At 53.0% G+C, this 23,448-nt stretch overlaps 1 protein-coding gene across 6 annotated transcripts in view; it reads left to right on the forward strand.

The window, feature by feature from the left end:
- Window positions 1-2,571: 2,571 nt before the first annotated feature.
- NDST1 (N-deacetylase and N-sulfotransferase 1) overlaps window positions 2,572-23,448 on the forward strand; it is a 70,714-nt gene continuing 49,837 nt past the window's right edge. For 2 of the 6 annotated variants that reach the window (XM_009209398.4, XM_009209404.4), the window contains exon 1: window positions 2,575-2,782. The gene's annotated coding sequence lies outside the window, so the exon portion shown is untranslated. Of the gene's footprint in view, window positions 2,783-3,057; window positions 3,196-14,303; window positions 15,271-23,448 lie in introns of those variants that run through there. The other 4 variants (XM_009209400.4, XM_009209405.4, XM_031666544.1 and 1 more) reach the window with 3 other exon arrangements.

The raw sequence follows: 23,448 nt of genomic DNA on the forward strand, positions 1-23,448 counted from the left end.
TTACCTCAGACCCAGAGACTCCCAGGACTCCAGGGACCTGGCGATCTGCATCATGTAAGCCCTTAAAGGGATTCCTCATCCAACCCCACCCAGTCTTTTTTGAGATGGAGTCTGCTGTCACACACACAGGCTGGAGTGCAGTGGTGGTGTGATCTCAGCTCCGCTGCGGCACGGCACTCCCAGTTTCACGCATTCTCCTGCCTCAGCCTCGAGCAGCTGGGACTGCAGGCTGCCACCACACCCAGCTAATTTTTGTATTTTTAGTAGAGGCGGTTTCCTGTGTTAGCCAGGATGCTTTCAATCTCTCTGACCTCGTGATCCCTAAGCCATACCTCGGCCTCCCAAAGTGCTGGGATTATGTCTTTTCATGCCCGACCTTTTTTGAGATGGAGTCTCACTCTGTTGCCCAGGCTGGGTCTGCAATGGTGTGATCTCTGCCCTGCAACTTCTGCCCACTGACCTCTGCCTCCCAGGTTCAAGTGATTCTCCTGCCTCAGGCTCCTGAGTGGCTGGGATTACAGGTATGTATCACCACACCTGGCTAATATTTGTATTTTTAGTAGAAACAGAGTTTCACCATGTTGGCCAGGCTAGTCTCGATCTCCTGACCTCGTGATCCACCCATGGCCTCCCAAAGTGCTTGGGTTATAAGGCATGAGCCACCACACCCAGACTTTTTTTTTTTTTTTTGAGACAGAGTCTTGCTCTGTCACCCAGGATGGAGTGCTGTGGCCTTCCTGCAACATACACCTCCTGGGTTCAAGCAATTCTCTTGCTTCAGCCTCCGGTGGCTGGGTTACAGGCACCTGTGCCCAGCTAATTTTTTTTTTTTTTTTTTTTTTGAGGGGCCGGTCACCAGCTCGTAACCCAGGCTGGAGTGCAGTGGCCGGGATGCTCAGCTCACTGCAAGCTCCGCCTCCTGGGTTTATGCCATTCTCCTGCCTCAGCCTGAAGTAGCTGGAACTACAGGCGTAGCCTACCACCTGGCCCGGCTAGTTTTTGTGTATTGGTGGGGGTGGGGTTTCACCGTGTTAGCCAGGATGGTCACCGATCTCTGAGCGCAGAGTGAGTCGCCTGTCGGCCTCCCAAAGTACTGGGATTTTGCCAGGCTTGAGCCACTCGCCCGGCCTTTTTTTTTTTTTTTTTTTTTTTTTGTATTTTAGTAGAGACAGGTTTCACCATGTTGGCCAGGTTGGTCTCCAACTCCTGACCTCAAGTGATCCGCCCACCTCAACCTCCCAAAGTGTTGGGGTTACAGGCATGAGCCACCACACCCGGCCTTGTATATTTTTTGAGCTTTGTTCCTACAGTTGGATAATCTAAATTTTTTTTTTTTTTTGATATGGAGTCTTGCTCTGTCACCCAGGCTGGGGTGCAGTGGCCGGATCTCAGCTCACTGCAACCTCCACCTCCAGTGTTCAAGCGATTTTATCCTGCCTCAGCCTCCTGAGTACCTGGGATTATGGACGTGCGCCACCACCCCCAGCTAATTTTTGTATTTTTAGTAGAGAGGAGGTTTCACCATGTTGGTCAGGCTGGTCTTGAACTCCTGACCTTGTGATCTGCCCAAGTCAGCCTCCCAAAGTGCTGGGATTACAGGCGTGAGCCACTGCGCCCGGCCCAGTTGGATAATCTTGAGCCTCTAAAGGTCCTTAGGAATCCACCAATCCATTGTTTCCCAGATCAGGATCTCCAGGGGCCTGGTGATCTGCATCCTTAGCAAGCTCCTTAAGGGATTCACTCATCCAACCCCACCCTGCTCATTTTACAGGCTGGCTCATGGGATGGCAGAAAGCCATCCACTGGGAGCAGGCCGATCCGAGTGCCAGCCTAGGCTCTCATTAACCTGCAAGCCATCTCATCTCTCTGAGCCTCATTGTTCCCATCTGTTTAATGGAGACAACCACTGTCATCCTGCCTAATTTGCAGAGTCCTTGGGATGGTTAGAATAACAGGGGGGGTGGGAGACAGGCTCGGCGGGAGAAGAGATTAGCACAAGGTCATTTACCTCTTCATCTGCTTGTTTTGTGCCAGGAGAGGGGATTCTGCTGGAAACAACTTGTTGGGAGAGATGACATTCTAGTAAACAATGAAACCAGTAAATGAACCAGATAATCACGATAAAGGGGTTTTCGAGAGTCAGGGCAAAGGTATGTGTTGAGGGAGGGAGGCTCTGCCCAAGAGGGGTCACTCTGGCAGAGCACTGGTGGTCCGGGAGCTGTCCCAGGAGGTCCTGGAGAGCTGTCACAAGCCCAGCAGTGGAAGAGCCTGGAGGCCCTCTCGAGCCTAGCCAGAGCGCTCCCAGGGCCCTCGGAGCCGCGGCGGGCGCGGGTCTTTGTCTCCCACATTCTCTCTGCCGCCTCTCCCGACCCCCAGCGCTGTTTCGTCTCTGACCCCGAATAACTTGTTGGTTTCCCCCCGGGCTTTGTTTCCCGGGGTCACCACCTCGGGGACGCCGGGCAGCCGCCCCGGCCCTCGTGGGTCCTGCATCTGACACCCCCTCCGGCCCCCGCCCCCTACCCGCTCGGAGATAGGGGTCAAAGGCAGCCCGCGTCACGTGGTCGCCGAGCAGCACCGAATCGGCCGGGAGGGCCGAGGGAGAATCCGGGTGGAAGTCGAGAAATCCAGCCCCGATAGCAGCGCCCGGTCCCGCCCCAGCCCCCGCCCCGGGGCGCTCACCGCACGCCCGCCGGCCGTCCCGGCCCCCGGAACCCTTCTCTGGCCGGCACCCACGCGGCATCACGGAATCGAACCCCGCTCCCAGAGGCCGCGATTCGGGGAGGTAGGCGCTGGGCCGAGGAGGTATGGGGAGACGGGCTGGGGGGCTCTCGCCGCACGGGTACGCCCCTCTGGGCTAGGGGGCGAGGCAGCGCGCCCCAACCTCCAGTCTCCAGGGAGACCCCTCCCCGCCGCGGGACGAGGGGGAGGCTGCGAGCTGCCCCGGCGCAGCGCCGGGCCGGGACTGGGGGCTGGGCACCGGGAGGGAGCGGGAGCGGGAGGGGGAGGAGAGCGGGCGGGAGGAGGAGGCGGCGGCGGCAGCGTGGAGCGGGGGTGGGAGCGGCAGGAGGCGGCCGCGAAGGGGTTAACCCTGGCCCGGGCCGGTGCCCGGAGAAGCACGCACGGCCCAGGGGAACCAGGCGTCCCGCTCTTCTCCGGGAGCGCCCCTTCCCCCGAGTGGCGCCCCAGCCGTGGCAGGTAAGAGGCCGGGAGGGCCCGGGCCTGCCAGTCCCCTGTCGCCGAGCCGGCGGGGCCCGAGCCCGGCGTGCAGGCCGCGCGGGGCCCCAGCGGCCGCCGGCGCAAGTTTGGTGCGGGCGGGCGCCGGGCGGGCGGGTGGAGTCGGCCGGGCCCCGCGCGCGGGGGTGGGAGGACAAAGGGGTGGGGGGCCGCGCGGGGCCGAGGGCAGGCTGGGGTGCGGGCGAGGGCAGCGCGGCAGCTGTAGGTCACGGATAATGTCACTCACGAGGAATGCCCCCTCCCCCTCCCCTGCTCCCGAACAGGGGAAACTTTTGTCTAGCGAGGGAGGGGGTTAGAGGCCGGGTCCTGCTTCGCGAAGGCTAAGGCAGCCGGACCGGTTTTCTGCGGGCTCTGAGCGGCCTGGTCTCTAACTCCCCTCCTTCCTCAGGGTCTCGGGAGCAAAAAGTTCTCCCTTTGCACGCAGCTCTTTAACGCCCTGGGACAGGGGTGAGGAGGGGGCACCCGTGGGACGGGTGGGCTCTGGGACCGGCCGGGAATCCGGGGACTGGCCACTTGGCTCTTTGCAGACTCGAGCACCCCAGTGTGCCCTGTGAGGCTCAGGGAATACAGAGCCCCACCCCGTGAACGCCCCATTGTCGCCCTCCCCACCTGGAGAGCTTTCAGAATGGCCTGCAGGCGGTTTTGCCCCCTGGTCTCTTCAGAGCAACCTGGCTGTTTGTCAAGTTTCCAGCAGTGTGACATTGAGTGGGTTCCCTACCTTCCCCCAGCCTCAGTTTCTTCACCTGTAAAATGGGGAGAATAGTATTTGCTAGAGTAAGGATGAGAGGAGTGTGTGGTACCTCAGCAAATGGTGGCATGCTTATATTCAACAAGTACATTTCACGTTTACCGTGTGTTAGGCGCTGGACGAATTCATTGCTTTACGTACATTCGCATTTAATTCTCCCACATTACTGTTAACCACATTTTATGGAGGGGGAAACTGAGACACAGGGTTGTAAAGGTCACACAGATAGAAAGTGGTGGAGCTGGGATTTTACCTCCGTCTCTCAGCCTGTGTCTCAACTACAGATCCCTACAATGTCTTGCTGTGACAGCTCACAGTTTATTTCTCCCTTTTTTTTTTTTTTTTTTTTTTTGACTTTGACCTTGTACAGTTTCATTTTCAGTTGAAATTATGGGGACATCTGTCCTCTTCACCATTTCCCCCACTGGCAGGTAATGCTCCCTTCTGCCTGGTACTTGTTCCAAGTGAGGTCTTATGCCCTGGCTCTTGTTAGCATAGGCAGCTGGAGCAGGAGGGAGGTCAGTTGGAGACTGGGCCTGGAGCTCTGTAATGGTCCAAGTGCTGTTGCTGGCTACTGGGTCTATGGTAGTGCCAGTGGTGCAGGGAGAAGCCGGTCTCCCTGGCTCTGACTGGAGACAGCTGGTGGCTTTGTCAACAGGCCTCTCTCCCTAGCACCCAGGGGCAGCCAAATCTTTACTTTTCATTCAGACCAGGTTACTTTCAGATCAGCGGGGGGCAGAGGTGGGGCAAGGGTGTTCTTGTGTAACTTGGCCATGGCAGGGGTCCTCACTGCTAACTAATGGATGCCCCAGCCCCAAAGTCCTTGAGGGTAGTAATAGTGTCAGGATTGCAGAACCCTAATGGAGAATGCATGTGTGTACAGGTTCCTGAGCCTAGCTAGCTCAGTACTGGGCACCCTGCAGGCCCTCAGTAAATATCCCACAAGTGAATGTGTGAGGTGGCTTAGACTTCTGCTGGCTTTCACACCCTGGGCTGGCCCAGTCATTTGGTGAGGGTGACATCTTATGAGTACTGATCAGGCTCTGATTGAGGTCCTTGAGTAATTACTTTAAAAATGGAAAACAAATTGCAATTTAATTAACAACATCTTAAATCTAGGGCTGAGAGACAGTGTGGTGGGTGGGGGTAGATAATGAGAGAAGTTCTTGGGTAAGGGAATTTTGTGCATTTCAGCCTGCTCCGAGGGGTGTTCCGTCACTGTGTCTGGTTTTGCAGGGTTTGTAGGCTTTTTGAGGGCCCTGGGAATAGGGAACCCTGCTGGGCCGATAGCTTGTAGGAATAAATGTGGAAATTTCGTTGCTTTGCTGGACATTGAGGGGACTCAGAAAAGCAGGGCATTGAATGGAGGAGTTGGAAGGCTGACTTGTCATATGGTCAGACTGTCCCTTTCATAGTGGTCAGGGCAAGAAGAAAGGCCTCTGGGGGAACCAATAAGTAAAGGGAGGACCCCGGCAAGCAAGAGAAAATGGATAGTGAGCCTCCTGTCACAAGGAGGTATGTGAAGAACAGTTTTGTAATCACAAGTTGAGCATGTGGTCAAGAATTTAAGATCATAGGCTGGGGGTTGGCATCTGAGAAACTCACAAATGGGCTCTGGTCTAGGCAGCCCAGAGCTCTCTCTGCCCTGGGCTTTGGACCTGCTTGGCTGGGCTTTTTCCACCCTTCCATGCTTCGGGACCAAAGCCAGGCCTGCAAGTCTCTAGAGGCTGGGCAGACTTCTACTGGCCTGGAATTTGGATATGAATATGGCTTGAAATATCTGGACTGTTTGGAGGACTTGGACATTCTTTACTTGAAATGGAACATTAGGGTAATTTGTGAAATGTGTATGGAAAATGTCTGTGGCTGAGGGTGACAGGGGACATGAAATGGGGTGCAGTACTGCTGGATTCTGGAGAGGCTGTTCTGATGGGGGACAGAAGACAAGGATTCAAATGATGGCTATGGGGCAGATCTGATCAGTTATAGATTGGTTTTGGAAGGCGAGTGGAAGGAAACGCTCTCTGCTTATTCATGTCAGCAAGGCTTCCTGGAGGAGGAAGTATTTTCGAGGGTGCAGACTGTGGGAAATGGGACAATAGGAGACAAGATTAGGTCATGGGGAGCCTGCAGTGCCCTGCTCAGGAGTTTGGATTTTACTCTGGAGCCTATAGAGAGGACAGAGGGTTGTCAGTAGCTCATTGACTCGATGCCTGTTCCTGTGCCTTGTGTCAGGCACCATGCCAGGCTCTTTACAGACACTCCATTGAAATCTCACAATACCCTGCAAAGTAGCTGCTGCTGCTCCTGCTGCTGCTGGTAACCCCTACCCCTGCCCCATTTTCAGATGGGGAAATAGAGGCTCAGACGGGTAGAGTCACTTGTAGAGCTGGAATTTGAACCCAGGCCTGAATTATTTCTGCCTTGCTGTGTTGCTTCTCAGGGGTCTTTTGACCCAAGATGGTAGCAAGACTGGCAGGGTTAAGACCAGGCCAGAGATGGCACTCATCATGGTCCTGCAGAAAGCTGACCACAGGCTGACTCAGGCAGTGGACTGAGAGGAAAGGAGGGGGAAGCTGCAGGACTTTGTAGCTGTCTTGGCGTTTGGGGTCGTCACAGGTCGTCTTAAGGTTTGGTGAATAACCCTTAAGGGGCAGTATTACTGCTTTCAAATCCCTGAAAGGTCCTCTACAGGTAGGGGCCATAGTCTTGTCCTTCAGGGTTCCTGAGGATGGAGAAAGCAACAAGGGTGACAGCTCCAAGGAAGCTAGCCAGGAAGTAAGCTGCCCAGAAAGAAGGCGAGAACAGCATGGCTGAAGGTATGCAAAGAGCCTGGAGAGCTGCAGAGGTGGCAGCAGGATGCACCAGCAGGGGCAGGCCTGGGTGGCTACTCTCAGTTCCCTTTTCACCCAAGAATCTCAGCATTTGAATGGTGCCCGGCCCACTTCCACCCCCTGCTTTTCTCATAGCTTTGGAGCTGCCCTTCCTGCACGTCCTGGGGAGTTCCATTTGGCCTGGCCTGCAGAGCTCCACTGGGAGAGTCCTTGCCCTTTGGAATACACTCAGTCCAGCTGACTGTCAAGGGGCCCCTTGGGGATGTCTGGAGCAGTGGCCAGAGCTAGGCTAAGGACTGTGCTTTCACAGAGGATTTGAACCCTCTGCTTCCATTTCTCATCTGTGAAATGGGGTCAGTCTTTCCTCACCTGTGAAGAAATAAGGCTACATCATGAATCAGGCTGAATCAGTAGGGCTTAGGGCAAAAGGGCTGGTGAGTTTGTGGATTTGAAAGTGAAGACAGGGCGGAGGGGAGGGGTTGTTCCCCTCCTTCCCTGCAGTGAAGGTTAAAGGAGGCTCTCTTGGTTTCTGGGGGTCACCAGCAAAGCTGCTTTCTGTGTCTGTGGGGCTCTTACAAAGCTCTGCCTAGCAGCTTCTGTCTTGAAGATATGGAGCGCAGTGGAAGGGGTGGATGTTTGGGGCGCAGAGGTCCTGGACCCTGTGGCCTCAGGGCTAAAGCCAATTCGCCGTCAAAATCCTTATCTAGATGGAGGAGAGTTTGTGCTAAGTTGCCTCCTGGCCCTTTTTATTTCTACTCACCTTATTTCTTTAATACAGATTGGATTAATCTAATTTTAAAATGTGCATGGTGAATGAGCATTTGTTTATTTGAGGGCAATGTATGGGAAGTGCCTGCTGTGTGACTGCAGTGCCCCCACTCCCCCTCAACCCTCAAGCAGAACTGGCCTCTTTCCCTCTCCCTGGCTATGCTCCTGGCCCCTCCTGCCTCTACACATCTGCTCATGGTGAACATGCTGCACTCCAGTCACTTCCCCTTGCTCACCCCAAAATCCTCCCTACTAGTACCCAGCTCCAGGGTCACCTCTTCCATGCAGCCATCCCTAATTCTCCAGAGCCGGCATTGCCTGCTCCCTCCTTTACATGTGCAGAACCTGTTACCTGGACCTCTCATGGGCCCTTCGGCTCCTAGCTTTGAACTCTAGCTTCCTAAAGACAGTCTCCTCTCCTCTGGGCTCTGTGCTCTGGAGGCAGGGGCGACACGTGACTGATTTCCAGTGGGGGTGGGCTTGTTGTAGAGTGGAATCAAAAGTCCTGGGTTCAAATCCCCATTCTGTCACTATTAACTGCATGATCTGGGGTAAATTACCTAAATCTCCATGGACATCAGTTTCCTTAACTCCACAATAGGGGTAATAATAGTTCTGTTTTGTTAGGGAGGTTACGGAAATCAGTGCTTTGACATAGTAAGTGTGCAGTAAGTAGAAGCTGTTCAAAGATAACAGTTGTTGTGATCATTGTTTGTAGCTAGGGGGGATCTGTCCTTTTAGAGATGAGAGAAAGAATCCCTGGAATTTGAGTTTCTGAACTTTCTGCCTAATGGCCCGAGATGGCATGTGCAGATGAGGAAACTGAGGCCTGGAGAGAGAGAGCAATTTGCATGGCATGTGGGAACATCTGGTCTCGTCTAGGAAGCTGGACAGGATTTCTTTGTTATGCCTCTGTTTTTCCTCTTCCTTCCTGTCATCAATCCTAAGGTGCTCAAATTCCACGGGCTCAATCTCCTCCCTGGTGACCATGTTGAAGGATGTCTAAAGCTTACACCAGATAAATTCGTCTGGCTGGGAAGGTGCCACGGGGCTGGCAGCCCTGTGACTGTCCTTGTAACCAGGGAACCGTGCCCCAGACTGCATGGGCTGGAGCTTTTTGAGGCCTCCCACCCAGTCTCACTTTGCTTGGGAAGGGGAAGAGGATGGTGGCAGAGACAGGTGACATGGGCTTGGTCTTGGGGCAGGTGACTAGGAGATCCAGACAGAGCAAAGGTTGAGAGCCAGGCTCTGGAGCCAGGTGGCCTCTGTTCAGGTCCCTGCTGGGCTGCTTCCTCTGTGTGAGAACGTGGGCAAGCTGTTTAGCTCTTCCTCTGTACAAAGGGGATGATAACTGTCCCCATCTGACAGCATTTAGAAAGATAACACACTGTGAGCCCAATCTATGTGAGTTATCATTATTATTGTAGTTGATATTATTCACTAAAGAGCTCATTTAATCCTCACGACAGCAGTAAGAGATAGGCACTATTACTATTCCCTTTTAGCAGATGTAACAACCAAGGCTAAGAGAGGTAGGTGGCTAGCCTGGAGAAGTTTAGTTCCAGGGGATGACAGTCAGGGCCCGCTGCTGGGGTTGCTCTGGCCAGAAGAAGCAGACTTGTTGTGTGAGGTGCTGGAAGGTGTATCCGGTGGTTAGATGGGCCAGGAGAGGCTGACTTCAACTCAGTGTAATGTGAAGACTTAAAAAAAAAAAAAAAAAATTAGAGCAAGCCAAGATGGAAGGGATTGTGTCTGCAGGGAGCGAGCTCCCTGTTTCTGGAGGTGGGAGCAGAATCCTGGAGCTCATGTGATTAAGATGTGGTGAGGATTCTGGCCTCGTTCAGACCTGAGGTCTGGCTTCACGAGGGAGGACTTGGATTCTTATCATCCCAGTCTGTCCAAGGGATTGGCCTGTCTGGGCAGGTCCCAGGGTGGCATTAGGTGGAGGTTTGCTATAGTCATTGCTGCACGGCAGCCACCTCTGGTTTATACTACCAGCCTTGCAAATATGACCTGCCCAGGCAGAGGCCAGATGAGGAGAAATGAGTGTTGTCATAGCAGGGCCTTTACTCATGCTGCATCCTCTGCCTGCATTCATTCCCTCCCCCTCTCCTTATGCCTGGGCAGCTCCTGTTCATGCTTCTATGAGTGTAAGCACCATCTATTCACGGAAGCTCTCCCTGATCCACCTGCAGGCTAAGTCAGTGGTTCTGAAAGTTTGTTTCTGGACCAGTAGCATCAGCATTACCTGGGAACTTGTTAGAAGTGCAAATTATCTAGCTCTATACTGGACCTACTGAATTAGATACCCTGGAGGGTGGGAATCAGCAATCTGTTTTAGGAACCCTCCCAGTGATTCTAATGCATACTGTTTTTTTTTTTTTTTTTTTTTTAAGGCAGAGTTTCGTTCTTGTTACCCAGGCTGGGGTGCGGTGGTGCGATCTCAGCTCACTGCAACGTCCGCCTCCCGGGTTCAAGTGATTCTCCCGTCTCAGCCTCCCAAGTAACTGGGATTACAGGTGCCTGCCACATGCCCGTCTAATTTTTCAGTTTTTAGTAGAGACAGGGTTCCACCATGTTGGCCAGGCTGGTTTTGAACTCCTAACCTCAGGTGATCCGCCCACCTCAGCCTCCCAAAGTGCTGGGATTATAGGCGTGAGCCACCGCGCCTTGCTGCATGCTGAATTTCGAGAAACACTAGGATAGGTCATTAAAAAAAAAAACTGATGCCTGTTTCCTTGGGCTCTCTTGTTTTCAGCATATTCAGTCACCCAGCAGATGTGGGGGACCCAGAGTAAAGCCCAGCTTCTCACCACCCTGTCTTCAAGGAGCCCCCATCTTGTAACAGCTCCCTATCCCCCAGGAAACAATCTCGTGACACAATGATGAGATACAACAGAACCCCAGCATGATTACAGGAGCCAGTGCTGGGGCAACATGAGGAAGGCAGGATTGGGGAGCTGGAAGAGCAGGGGAGATTTTGTGGGTGGCAAGCATGGGTGTCAGGGCAGCTGTTTTCTGGGGCTGGGGCCAGGGCAGGGGTTGGGCAGAGAGCATGGGCTCTGCCTTAAAGAATAGTGTGCTTAGAGCCAGGCGTGATGGCTCATGCCTGTAATCCCAGCACTTTGGGAGGCTGAGATGGGTGGATCACCTGAGGTCAGGAGTTTGAGACCAGCCTGGCCGACATGGTGAAACCCCATCTCTACTAAAATACAAAAATTAGCTGGGCGTGGTGATGGGTGCCTGTTATCCCAGCTACTTGGGAAGCTGAGGCAGGAGAATCGCTTGAACCCACAAGGCGGAGGTTGCAGTGAGCCGTGATTGTGCCACTGCACTCCAGCCTGGGCAACAGAGCAAGACTCCATCTAAAAAAAAAAAAAAATAGTGTGCTTAGGTGTATATATGCAAACGTGTGTGTGTGGGATGCACACATGTGCGATTACAATGGTCATATGTGGTCTGAGAGGGCTGAGGGGACTTAGCTGCTATCAATCCATTGGTTTTAAGCATCTCAATAATTTTTTTCCTTTTTTTTTTGAGACAGGGTTTCACTCTGTCACTGAGGCTGGAATGCAGTGGCGCGATCTTGGCTTGCTGCAACCTCTGCCTCCCAGGTTCAAGGGATCCTCCCACTTCAGCCTACTGAGTAGCTGGGATTATAGGTGTGCACCACCAGGCTCAGCTATTTATTTGCATGCATTTTTTGTAGAGATGGGGTTTTACCATGTGCAGGCTGGTCTCCAACTCCTGAGCTCGAGTGATCCTGCCACCTGGGCCTCCCAAAGTGTTGGGATTACAGGCATGAGCCACCATATCCAGTCAGCATCTCAATAATTTCTTTCTTTCTTTCCTGTCCTCTCCTCCCCTCCCCTCCTCTCCCCTCCCTTCCCCTCCCCTCCCCTCCTCTCCCCTCCCCTCCCCTCTCCTCTCTTTCTTTCTTTCTTTCTTTTGATAGGGTCTTGTTCTGTTGCCCAGGCTGGAGTGCAGTGGTATGATCTTGGCTCACTACAACCTCTGCCTCTCTGGTTCAGGCGATTCTCCTGCCTCGGCCTCACGAGTAGCTGATATTACAGATGTGTGCCACCACACCTGGCTAATTTTTGTATTTTTAGTAGAGATGGGGTTTCACCATGTTGGCCAGGCTGGTCTCAAACTCCTGATCTCAAGTGATCCACCTGCTTTGGCGTCCCAAAGTGCTGGGATTATAGACGTGAGCTACTGCACCTGGCCTCAATAATTTTTTTTTTTTTTTTGAGATGGAGTCTTGCTCTGTCTCTGTAGAGTGCAGTGGTGTGATCTCAGCTCACTGCAATCTCTGCCTACTGGGTTCAAGTGATTCTTCTGTCTCAGCCTCCCGAGTAGCTGGGATTATAGGCACACGCCACCACGCCCAGCTAATTTTTGTATGTTTACTATAGACAGCGTTTCATCATATTGACCAGGCTGGTCTTGAACTCCTGACCTCATGATCCACCTGCCTCGGCCTCCCAAAGTGTTGGGATTACAGGCGTGAGCCACCGCGCCCAGCCTAATAATTTTAATCATGATGATCATAATTGCTGCTCACATTTATTGACAACTTAAAAATGCTTGCTAGGCACTTCCATGTCACCTTATCGGAAGTAATCCCCAGGATAATCCTATAGGTAGGCTCTATTATCACCATTATTGTCCCCGCTTAATAGATGAAAATACTGAGGCCACACAAGAGGGTAGATCTAAGAATTCTATGGAGATATATAGAGGTGCTTAAAGGCATGATCTCATTGGAAGGAGAGCAGTAGGGGATTGTCATGGAGTGTTTGTATCGCAGGCACAACTTATGGCGGTTTTCTAAAGATGTCTCCAAATGTGTGTGTTGTCAAATGAGTGAGTCAGCCTTTGGAGGAAGGTGGATGGGATTGTGTTGGGTGGTTAGGGCTCCAGCCTCCAAGCTGGGGCTTCCACTGCTGATGTTGTTCTCCTGTTTTGTGGATGGGCTATCTGAGGCCCAAAGAGATTCAGTGGTGAGTTCAAGGTTCCACTGCTAGGGCAAAAGAACAAATCAGAGAGATAAAAGTAGATCTCTAGCTGGGCATGGTGGCACATGCCAGAAATCCCAGCTACTCGGGAGGCTGAGGTAGGAGGTTCGCTTAAGCCCAGGAGTTCAAGACCAGCCTGGACAACATAGTGAGACTCCATCTCAAACAGCAAAAAGAGTGGATCTCCTTTGGTTCTAACAAGAGGGGGTGTGAGATTCAAGATCAGAGCCCACTGTCCACTCTGCTGTCTTTTCCTGCCTCAGTGTCCCCAAGCTGCTGCCCAGTAGCCCAAGGGTGGGCAGTCTTTCTCTAACACAGGAACCCCTTCACTTCACATTTAGGGGATTGAAGCCTAGTGGAGCAGGGACTCACCCATGGCCACACAGGGGGTCAGAATTACTGTTGAGGCCAGAACCCAGGATTGTCTCGGTTACAACCAGGAAGGGTTTTGTTTCCCAAAACCTGTCCCTTCCCCACCCCTTATTTGGCAGGCTGAGTAGCCGTTGCCCTCAGGGTGGCCCAGAGCAGTGCTGGGGGTAGAGATGAAGGTGCCTTGTGAAGAGGCTGCCAAGAAGGGGTGGGGCAGCTTCCAAGAGGAAGAGCACTAAGAAGCCCAAACCCCAGACGGAAACCAAATGTATTTTCTGGGCCCTAAGAGGATATTTGGAACAATGGAGGTGGGATGAGGGAAGTTAAAAAGGGCTTCTTGATATCCTTAGAAAAAAAAAATATAGAGGCTTTAGGTTTGACTTTTGTTTCTCTGAAGGATGTTTGTGTAACTTTCTGAAGGCAGGATCCCAGCACTCTGTGAGGCTTGTCAGGTACTGGTTTTTGTTTTTTTTTTTTTTGAGATGGAGTCTCGCTCTGTCGCCCAGGCTGGAGTGCAGTGGCGCAGTCTCGGCTCACTGCAAGCTCCACCTCCCAGGTTCATGCCATTCTCCTGCCTCAGCCTCCTGAGTAGCTGGGACTACGGGCGCCCGCCACCATACCCAGCTAATTTTTTGTATTTTTAGTAGACGGGGATTCACCGTGTTAGCCAGGATGGTCTCGATCTCCTGACCTCGTGATCCTCCTGCCTCGGCTTCCCAAAGTGCTGGGATTACAGGCATGAGCCACCGTGCCCAGCCTTTTTTTTCTTTTTTTTTTAATTTTAATTTTTTTTTTGAGACGGAGTCTCATTCTGTCGCCCAGGCTGGAGTGCAGCAGTGCGATCTTGGCTCACTGCAACCTCCATCTCCCGGGTTCAGGTGATTCTCCTGCCTCGGCCTCTCGAATAACTGGGATTACAGGCGTGTGCCACCACACCCAGCTGCATTTTTTTTTTTTTTTTTCTGAGATGGAGTTTCACTCTTGTTGCCCAGGCTGGAGTGCAATGCCGCGATCTCGGCTCACCGCAACCTCCGCCTCCTGGGTTCAAGCCATTCTCCTGTCTCAGCCTCCCAAGTAGCTGGGATTACAGGCAAGCACTACCATGCCCGGCTGATAGAGATAGGGTTTCACCATGTTGGTCAGGCTGGTCTCAAACTCCCGACCTCATGTGATTTGCTCGCCTCAGCCTCCCAAAGTGCTGGGATTACAGGTGTGAGCCACTGCGCCCGGCCTTACTTTTTTTTTTTTTTTGTATTTTTAGTAGAGATGGGGTTTCACCATGTTGACCAGGCTGGTCTCAAACTCCTGACCTCAGGTGATCCGCCTGCTTTGGGATCCCAAAGTGTTGGGATTACAGGCATGAGCCACCATGCCCAGCCATCAGGTGCTGTTTTTATAGATTCAAGACTTTGGAGCTGGGAAGGACTCAATCAAGTAGTCTGCTCACTTTATAGTTGGTGAAATGGAGGCTAAGAGGTGGGGGGCCTGCTTTAGGTCACACAGTGAGGTAGCCGAGGTCTTGGATCTTCTCATGTGTTGCAAGAGGCTGTCCATCTTGACTTACCACCTCCTGGGACAAGGCTGGCGTGGGGGCTGAGTAGTCGCTGATGAGGGGTTCCCTTTGAAATGCTCATTGCTGCTGGGGACGGGGTAAGGCCAGGTCTAGTCTTGGGCGAGATGAGCCCACTGGTGGGGAGAAGACTGAGATGGTGCGCCTGATAATGCCACCCCCGTCCAGATGCCAGGCCCAGCTGTGCACCGTCTGCCCAGCAGCTGGGAGTTGTGAGTCACACCCAGTGTATACAGAGGCGCAGGCCATTGTGTGCCGTGATTCATTCTGTTCTCCCAGCCCCGAAGGGATGACGAGGCCCTGAGCACCGATCCATGCCCACGCCTGTGGATGAAAGTTGATATGGGGAGGCCCAGGGGACCTGAGGGGGTCGGCTCCCTCTGCTACCTCCTGTCTCTTGAGTATCCTGTGATTGTGACCTGTCTATTCCCACCAGTTCAGGGGTCCGTGAGCCCCCAAAGGTGCAGTGTGTTGTAGGCATTTCTGTGCTTTCTTTTTCTAAAGAAAGAGTTCGTTGGTTTCATCAGATCATCAGAAGGCTGGGTGTCCCTGTGGAGTGCTGACAGGGGGCTGTGCGCACTGCAGGCTTGAGAAGCGATGGCAGGCAGCGTGGTGCAAGGAGAAAGTAGCCTGGTGGAGTGTGGCATCGTGGCTCAGGGTGTGGTCTTGGAGACAGGCTGTTGGCTTCTGAGCTGGCTCCTCCACTTAGGAGCTGTGTGACATTGGGTAAGTTACTTTGTCTGTGCTTCCTCTGTAAAATGGCAATAACAGTATTTATCTCCTGATGTTATAGTGAGACTTTTAGATAAGATAATGTGTGTAAAGGACTTACCTCGTGCTTGGTACAAAGTAATCATATGGTAAAAGTTTGCTGTTGGTAGTTCTAGCTCTGCTATGAATTTGCTGAGTGATCTTGTAAGTACATGATCCTGGGGTCTTAGTCTCCACCCCTGGCTCCGCACTCTGTGTTGGGCTTTCTAGGAGCTGCAGGACCAGCTTGGAGAGCAGGAGTGGGCAGGGGAGGCAGGGGAAACCGTTTCTGCATTCGGGGACTCCCTAGCCCAGGCCCTCCCTGGCTTTGCCCTGAGGTAGGGTTATGTAACCAGCCAGGTCTGGCCAGGCAGGGTGTGATTCTCAGCCTCCTTTTGTCCCTCCATTGTGTCTTCCTCTCCCTTCCCCCCACGGAGCTGTTGTTAGCTGACCTGTTCCTCAAGCTCCGAGGATGAAATTGGACCCTTGCTATTCTGCCACCGATTGATTTAGTTGAGTCCAGAGGTTTGCTGGGCTGGCGGCCCCCTCCTCCCGCTACCTGGGGACAGAACTAAACTGACGCCTCTATGCCTGCTTCATGCCTCCTTTTTGGGGAGGAAACGCAGGAGTCTAGATGGCTTGGGCTCTTGGTCCAGCCTGCTGGGTTGTAGGGCCAGGATGTTCCTGCCCATGGCCTCTGCAGTTCTAGAGGTACGCCCCACACCCTACCCAGGATTCCTTCTCCAGAAGAGCCTTCTCCATCCTTGCAGCCCAGCACCAATGCCTCCTGTTCCAAGAGGCCTTCCCAGGTACCTCAGCTGCAGGGAAGTTGGCCTCTACTGAGCTCCACAGTGTGTTCTCTGTCCATTTTAAGAAAACAGGGGTCACAAACTGGCAGGCCACATTTGCCCTATGGGCAGACTTTGTTTGGCCCATGCCAAATATTGAGCTGGTTGCCAACCAGAGGTTTTACATAAAAACTCAGACTTCTGGCTTTATTTCAAAAATTGGAAGATAGGAAAACCTTGAGCCTATATTCTCCAGGGGTTATTGCTGGAGGTGAGGCGTGTACACTTCACCCCATCCCCAGCCAGCCATTTCATATGCTTACATGATCTTTCTGGTCACCAGAGGCATCTGAGTTTGCAACCCTGTCCTTAAGCCATGAGCCACTTTGTCTCCTACATTGTTCCTTTGTGGGCTCTTCTAAGGCAGGGGGTGAATCACCTTTGTGTCCCTTGAAGCATGAAGCATTGGAGCATCATGCTTAGGCTCAGGACGGTGTCCCCAGTAGGAGCGTAACAAGTGCTTCCTGTGTGAAAGCAGGTGTGGCCATGGTCTGTCCCTGCCAGCTGTGAAGGTTCCATTTGCTAGAGGCCTCTGGGTCAGCCTGCTCTGTGGCCCTCGAACCCTCCCCCAAGATAAGCTCTGCCTGCTTAGCCACTGACCCAGGTGGCTTCTTAAGCTTCGGATAACAGTCCCTGAAAGGGCGGGCCCCAACCTGCAGTGTAACCAAGGAGAGGAGCATCCACCTGCAGCTGTCCCCAGGTCTCACTCTCATGGTGGGCTTGGAGGAGTTTAGGGAAGGGAGGACTGCGCTCAGCAGCCTTCAGAGGGTACCAGGTCCAGACCTCTGTGTGCTGAGGCCGGCAGGGTGAAGAGGGGTGTGGACCAGTTCAGATGTTTACTGGCCTGGGCTTCCTCTCCACTGGGCCTCTCTGTGCTTTCTGCTCCTAGAGTATGTTATTTTATCTGACAGCTCCCTTGTCCAACTGTCTGTCCAGTCAAAGTTTATTTGACTCTTTCAATTGAAAGCTTAAGTATTCCCTAGGGCCTGCTAAGATGACTTCTCCTGGAAGAGGTCTTAGCTGAGAGGTTGCAATTGTTCTGGCTACAAGAAAAACCTGGGAAGCTTGTAGAAATGAATGAAGATTGCTGCCCCCACCCCCTGCCTCCTCCTCTGATTCTTTCATTCTAGGGTGTATCCTTCCCCTCCTGAGAACATTCAGACCAGGGGGTCTATAGACCACTCTTCAAGGACTCTGTCTTAGTGCATGGAGCCCAGGGCAGGTAGGAAGGAGCCCTGGGTGACTGTTGTGCTGGGCGACGTCAATCATGCCCCTTTCTCTCTCTGGGCTACTCTTTTGCCCCCTGTGCCAATGTTCTGGGCTTCCCCAGTTGTCGTGGCTAAGTGCAATGTGAGCTATCCTTGGAGAGGATAACACAGAGTGGATCGGGGCAGGTGCCAGTGTCTGGGTGTGGTGAGGGCTCCCAGTCCTGGCCCCACCCTAGCCAAGCCCAGAGGAGTTTCACATTCACATTAGGGAACAGATCAGGAGAGGAGGCAGGCTGGAAGCCTGGCTGAAAGTGGGCAAGTGCTGTGCCCCTGGTATCAGGCCCCACAGGGAAAGCCTGGCCTGGGTGGCCCAGTGACCTGGCCACAGGCTGAGGGGCTCTCCTGCTATGTGGTCCTGTGGCAGGCAGGCTGAAACATCAAGTGCAGGCATGAACAAGCCATATACAGCTGGGTAAACTGAGGTACATAGCGGGAAGACACTCTCCTAATGTCACATGAGTGGGTGGAAAGCTGGGCTGGGACCCCAGGTCTTCCAATGCCAGGCAAGGCCACACTCTTCCATCTCCACCTCCCTCTGCAGGGCCAGTGGCAGATCACCTAGCTGGGACAATCATCTGATTGTCTATGACGACCTAGTTAGAGCCTGGAAAAATGAACCATCGTCACAGCCACCCCGGAGGCATGAAACCGGTTGGGTGTGCAAATTACCCCTCAAACATCCTCCATCCCATTTTTTGTTGTTGTTGTTTTGTCTTTCCTTAAACTGTCTGATGGGCCAGCTGCCTCTGTGCCCGCTTCCGCCTGGCACTGGGCTTCATGCTCTTCATTCTGAGAACAAAGCTTCCTTCTGACCGTCCTCCTGCTGACCACAGGAAAAGGGCAGGCGTAGCACCAGCCTCCCTCCTCTGCCTCCTGTTGCTGGGAGCATGAGGTAGGCAGCCTTTGGTGGATGCTGGAAGGGTCCTGAAGGTGGGTGGCGGCAGTCCAGTCCACATTCCCTCTGGCAGCCCAACTCTCAGGACTCAGAAGTTCTCCCTCATGGCTAAAAAGAGAGGCCAAGGTGGCTCAAGCCTGTAATCCCAGCACTTTGGGAGGCCGAGGCGGGCGGATCACGAGGTCAGGAGATCGAGACCATCCTGGCTAATATGGTGAAACCCTGTCTCTACTAAAAATACAAAAAAAAAAACTAGCCGGGCGTGGTGGCGGGCGCCTGTAGTCCCAGCTACTAGGAGGCTGAGGCAGGAGAATGGTGTGAACCTGGGAGGCGGAGCTTGGAGTGAGCCGAGATCGCGCCACTGCACTCCAGCCTGGGTGACACAGCGCGAGACTCCGTCTCACAAGACTTTACGTAAAAAAAAAAAGAGAGGCCAAGGCACTGAACAGGGACAGACGTAAAGTCTTGTCGTCCGTTGGTCCAAGCAGTCAGTTGAACTAGAACAGGACTGGGGATTTGGCTGGGAACTGGCCAAATTGCTCAGGGTTTTAGCTGGCCCAGGTAGAGTCTTGTATCGGCCTCTAGCCCCTGGTCTATAGGGGCTGTGTAAGCCTAAAGGTGTGTTCAGATGAGGGAGACAATAGTCCCTCATTCAGCATTATTTGTATTAAACATCTGCTTTGGTCCAGGCTCTTTTGTGGAACTCGGATGCAGCGGTGAACCAAACACATGGAGACCCTGTTTTGGACGTGGGGCTGACATTGAAGTGGTGGGATGAAGTGAACAGCCCAGCAAGCTCACTGCCAGGTGGTGGGATGTGCCTGGAAGAAAAATAAAGCTGGCTTGTAGGTCAAGAGTGTGACTTGAGGGAGTGACTTGCCATGTTAGGTGGTCAGGATGGTCCCTTGGTGAGGGGCAGTGGACTCCGGGAGGGCAGCCCACAGGAAATTGAGGGAAGAACTTTCCAGGCAGAGGGAGCTGCAGGGCAAAGGCTCTGGAACTGGAGGGCACAGGTGACCAGAGGCAGGGCTGGAAGAATGAGAGGATGGTGGAGGAGAGGGGCCAGAGGGCGTGTGGAGACAGGTAGGGCCTCTTGGCCATGGGGAGGACTTTGTTGTTTGAGTCTGAGTGGAGGAGAAGCTGCTGGCAGCCCGGTGTGAGGACTGACTGGTTTGGGTACACATTTTAGAGAGACTGCTAGGGGTGAGGGGTGGACACAGGATGACTGGCTGGGAGGCTGCTGCAGTCTTGCCACGAGAGAGGTCGGCCAGGTCAGTGGTGGGTGGGGACGGTGTGGGAGCAACCAGGGGTTGGCTCTGGATTTATTTTGCAGGATGAGCTGATGGGATTTGCTGATGGATTAGATGTGGGGTGTGAGAAGAGAGTGTTGACCACAAGGTTTCTGGCTTGAGGAACTGGAAGGACAGTTGGACAGTATTGCTATTTACCAAGACAGAGAAGGCTGCGGGACAAGCAGGTTTGGGGAGAGCAATTAAGATTTGGGGTCAGCTGTGCTGGGTTGGGGCCTATGCTGGTGGGGGTGGGGCATGGTGCACATGGGTCCTGGGACGTGCATGTTCCTGTTGCTGTCAGGAATAGCAACAGGGGTTGTGTGAGGGGACCCCAATGCTAGGAGTCTGTTCTCTAAGAACAAATGTTTCGTGGTCCCTTCACGTCCTTTTCTGTCTCTGCAAACCTCGCTCTGCTTTTCTCTTCCTTTTGGACAGAGGAAAAAGGCAGATTCTGAAGCCTCGTTGTCACTGTGATGGTCCTAGCCTTTCTGCCTGGCACGCCTTCTGGCAGGGAATTCCTTCCTGGGTAGGCGAGGTTGGGGACGGAAGGTGGGGTAGAGGTTCAGGCCTTATCCTGGCTTTGCTACCAACAGAGCTCTTTGCCTTGGTTTCCCCTCGTGTATGGAGAAGGGTTGAGGTGGCCCCAGGGTTCTGAGGGTGGCAGGGAGTATTTGAGGAGGCCACATGGCACAGTGGTTAAAAATCTGGGCTTGGGGTCAGGCAGGCGTGGGCATGAATCCTTGCCTGCTGCTTGGCTGTGAGACTCTGGACAAGTAACATAACCTCTCTGAGCCTCAATTTTCTCATCTGTAGAAAGGGGCCAATGATAGTACCTGCCTCACAGGGTTACTGTGAGGTTGAATGAGGAAATGTCCATAAAGCACTAAGTGCCGGGTGTGGTGGCTCACGCCTGTAATCCCAGCACTTTGGGAGGCTGAGGTGGGCGGATCACCTGAGGTCGGGAGTTTAAGACCAACCTGACCAATATGGAGAAACCCTGTTTCTACTAAAAATACAAATTAGCCAGGCATGGTGGCGCATGCCTATAATCCTGGCTACTCAGGAGGCTGAGGCAGGAGAATTGCTTGAACCTGGGAGGCAGAGGTTGCTTGTGGTGAGCCGAGATCGCGCCATTGCACTCCAGCCTGGGCAACAAGAGCGAAATTCTGTCTCAAAAAAATAAACAAAACAAACAAAAAAAGTAAAGCACTTAGCAAGGCCCTGGCATATAGCACACCTAGTTAACAAAGGCCTCTGCTCACAGTGACCCATGCAGGCAGGCAGGTAAGGAGCTTGGCCTAGTGAGTGGGAGGAACCGTGGGAGGTTATTGAACAGGAGCATGCCAGGCATGTGGTTTGATGGGGCAGTTGTGAGTGTGGAGACTTGGGCTGAGTTTTCTTAGCAAGTCCAAGAGCCCCTTCCATTTTCCAGAGTGAGAGCTGCGGGCCGGCCCTAATGGACCATCTTCCTTTCCCTAGCCAAGGGTCTTCATTGGCTTGGCATAGGCAGCCTCTGTTTTGCACAGGTCCCTTGGGGTGAGGTAGTCATTTTCCTTAAGGCCTCCTATAGGACCCCTTGTCTCTATATCCCAGTGGCCAGACTTGGGGAAATGTGAGGGAAGGGCTTTGCAGGTGAGTGACATCAAAGGGACTTAATTTACATGTAGGTAGGGCTCTGGACAGGGCTGGTGGGTCAGGCGGGGCCTGGAGTGGCAGCCCACTGGGCACTGGGAGTGACCTCGGTTTCTGATCTGCATCCAGACGGGGTGGTGCTTGCTCCAGCAGAGCTGTGGAGAGGTCGACAATGGGCGGAATGTGGCCCCTTCAGAACCCACACTTCACTGGTGCCCAGGCATGCCAGCCAAGCCCTGTGCTTCTGCAAGCCTGTTTCCCAGCAGTTGAGCTGTGCCAGGACAGCCAAGAACATTTCAGAGTCCCCAGGGCTCATAGCCAGGCTGTCACCGAGCATTGCTTATTTTCCCAGGGCCCAAGAGTCTTCAGGGATGGAGGGGGTTCTGGAGATATTCCAAGCACTTTTCTTAACAGCTTGGTAAATTGAGGTCTGGAGAAAGCAAGGCACTTGACCAAGGTCTCACAAGGCCGCCTCCCTCATATCTGTCACTCCCCTCTGTTCCCATGTCCTCTGCACAGACTCCTGGCCTTCTGCCTGGACGTTTGTAACAACCTCCCTCCTGTGGGCTCCCTGAGAGCTTTGTTTGTCCTCCATTATCATAATCTTGCCATAATCTGCCAGATGCGCACACTATTTGATGTGTCTACCTCCCGTCCCCTGCACTGACAGCCCGTGACAGAGTCTCCCCGACGAGCTGTGCAGCATGAGGTTTAGGCCCCAGGCTCTGGAGCCAGTCTGAACTCTGGATGCCAGCTCTGCCCCTTCCTGGCCTGGTGACCTTGGGCATGATACCCTACTTTCCTGAGCCGCTGTCTCTGTGAAATGAAAATAGTAGCAATACTTAGTTTACAGGAATATCAGGACAGTTAAGTGGAATAACGCATGAAATACAGAGTACAACACCTGGTACCAAGTAAACTCTCAGAAATGGTCATCATTGTCCCAAAGGCCCATCAACTGGTTGAACAGAAAGTCGTGAGCATGGAGGAGTAGACCCAAGCTTGGACTGGAAGGCAGAGGATGTGGTCTCCAAGTTCACCTCCAACATTGCATTCCTGTGTGCGTGTTGGGAAGCCACTTATCCTCTGGAAACCCCACTTTCCTTTTCTGAGAAAGGGGGAAGAAATCCCTGCTATACTTTTATAAAGTTGGCATGTGATGCCACAGCAATGCCTGTGAAAAAGCTTTGCATCTGTGTAATGATTTAAAAATGGCACAGCAGTGGCTGTGGTATGCTGATGGCGATGAGGGCATTGTAACCAGAGTGGTGGGCAGCTGACCGGGCTGGAGGCTGGTTCATCTGTGGAATGCTCAGTGCCCACACAGACTTCCCCGTCCCTGCCTACCTGCTCCCGGCTGTCCACCAGCCTGCCTTCACATTAGCCCCGGCATTATATGCTAGAAAATGTGGGAGGTGCAAAGAGCTGATGGCATTTTCCCAGCCCTGGTGGGTTTTGTATTATCTGTGGCTGATGCCATGGAATGTGGGGATTAAGAACCAGACAGACGGTGGTTCGAATCTCAGCTAAGCACTTCCCAACGGGGGCCTTAAGCAAGTTGCCTAATTTCTATGGACCTCAGGCTCCATATTTGTAAAATGAGGCCATGATCAAGTAGAGGCCAAGCATTTAACAAAGAGTCTGGAACATAGTGGCATCAGGTGGTTGTATAATGTGTATTCTGCCTGGGACATGGTGACTGACAACGTGGTGACTGACAGGTTATTGATGGCAGGGAGCTGGGGCCACTGTGCCCATTTCTGGGGATTTGCTGCAGAGTTCGGTTATGCTCCCTACAGAATAACCCAGCTTAGATTTAGGAGGGTCTGTGGAATCATATGGTATGATTCAATTTTTTAAATTAATTTGTTTTTTAAAATTTTATGTTTTTTAGAGATGGGGTCTTGCTGTTTCTCCCAGGCTGGAGTGCCGTAGTACAGTTGTAGCTCACTGTGGCCTTGAACGCCCGGGTTTCCAGCAGTCCTTCTACCTCAGCCTCCTGAGTAGCTGGGACTACAGGCACATGCCACCATGCCTGGCTTCATGATTCTGTTTTATGTGACCAAACTGAGGCCGAGAAAGGAGTGGTACTTGCCTGAGGTCACAGGCAGGTTGTGTAAGGCTGGGCCTAGGATGAGGCAAGTGAGGCATCTAAGTGCAGTGTCTCAGGAGGTGCCCGCTGTGTGCTTGCACATTGTGGAGAATAAGAGGCTTTGTTT

This window comes from Papio anubis, chromosome 5 (assembly GCF_008728515.1).
Source record: "Papio anubis isolate 15944 chromosome 5, Panubis1.0, whole genome shotgun sequence".
NCBI classification, from domain to species: Eukaryota; Metazoa; Chordata; class Mammalia; order Primates; family Cercopithecidae; genus Papio; species Papio anubis.